This window comes from Etheostoma cragini, chromosome 14 (assembly GCF_013103735.1).
Source record: "Etheostoma cragini isolate CJK2018 chromosome 14, CSU_Ecrag_1.0, whole genome shotgun sequence".
NCBI lineage: Eukaryota > Metazoa > Chordata > Actinopteri > Perciformes > Percidae > Etheostoma > Etheostoma cragini.
This window is the reverse complement of record NC_048420.1, coordinates 23,485,627-23,486,961: the sequence shown is the minus strand read 5'-3', so window position 1 is coordinate 23,486,961 and position 1,335 is coordinate 23,485,627. Positions and strand designations below refer to the sequence as shown.

The 1,335-nt window shown below is 42.4% G+C and overlaps 1 protein-coding gene across 1 annotated transcript in view; it reads right to left on the bottom strand.

Moving 5' to 3' along the window:
* Positions 1–474: 474 nt before the first annotated feature.
* Positions 475–1,335, bottom strand: part of si:ch211-264f5.6 (carcinoembryonic antigen-related cell adhesion molecule 2) — a 32,345-nt gene continuing 31,484 nt past the window's right edge. The window contains exon 10 of the mRNA XM_034891553.1: positions 475–539. The gene's annotated coding sequence lies outside the window, so the exon portion shown is untranslated. The remainder of the gene's footprint in view (positions 540–1,335) is intronic.

The window sequence follows — 1,335 nt, the reverse complement described above, 5'->3', positions numbered from 1 at the left end:
TGTGTGTGTGTGTGTGTGTGTGTGTGTGTGTGTGTGTGTGTGTGTGTGTGTGTGTCCTCCTCAGGTTTCCAGCAGGATAAAGAGAGTCAGTCATCGTAACCGTCGGTCCGTCAGCTTCGGTGCAGGAAACGTCTCTCTGTGTTCTTAGTTTCCTGAAAGGAAGCGGCGAGCGAGACGAAAAGGGGGGATGACGTTTGTTAACACCGGGCGAAAGAGAAGAAGAAGAGAAGAGAAGAAGAGAAGAGGAGAAGAAGAGAAGGCAGCGACGGTCCAGAGATGGTGGTCGAATTTACGACCAAGGTGGAAGTGAAAAAAAAAGCTAAAAAACAACAACTTTAGATTAGAAAAAACGAGTGAAGAGTCCAGCTGATAATCCAAAGTGATAGAATCCATCCTTCGGGTTCAGTGGAGACGTCTTTGTCCTCGTCAGCGAGACAGAGCGAGAGAGAGAGAGGGATGATGGGAAATCTGGACGCTCCTCCCGGCTGCACAGGTGGATCATGGGAAACAAAATGGTCGGATGGCTTGGCCGGCTTCTCCTGCAGAGAGACAGAAGAGAGAGGAATATGTTAGAGCTGCAAATATCATTTAAATTTAACCCTCGTGGTGTCTTCACTGTCGGGACCGTCTCGTGTCCCTCGGGTCAAACTGACCCGGGACGTATTTGGGGTTTTAGTCATAAGGTGTAACTATATATACTATAATTCATGTTAAAAATCCACTATGTGATCATTCTTATCTTGGAAAAAGTGGTCATATCCAGAATAATTGTCTAAATTAAGTCAGGAATACATGTTCCTATAAAAAGTTTTTTTCTTATAAAAAATTGTCACTTGTACCATTTTACTTCTTCTAAAAAATTTGAAATGGATCAATATCAACTGATATATCGGCCGATATTAGGCATTTCCCAATATATCCGTATAGCCTTTTATAATAGCCGATTTTTAATTTTTTTAATATAAATTGGCCGTTATATCGGATTTTTAAATAACCAAAAATTTGTTGTTGTTGTTATTACTGTTCTATAGGAAAAGAAATCTCTACACGGAGGAATGTGTTATAGCCCGGGCTGCGGCCCACCTGCGACAACGCCACGGCCGGTCAGGGGGTCACGGCCCACACTTTGGGAAGCGCTGATATAAATATTACAGTTGTTATACATTTATTATACAAAATATTACATATTTTGAGATGTATACTCAGCATTTTAGCTTCAAAAATGTCCTCAAGGATGATTCAAGTTCTATCTTTTTTTGGGGATGATATTTTAGGCGTTTTTGGCCTTTTGTGTCTATGGGACAGCCTAGACTTGGGGGGGGGGGGGGGGGGGGG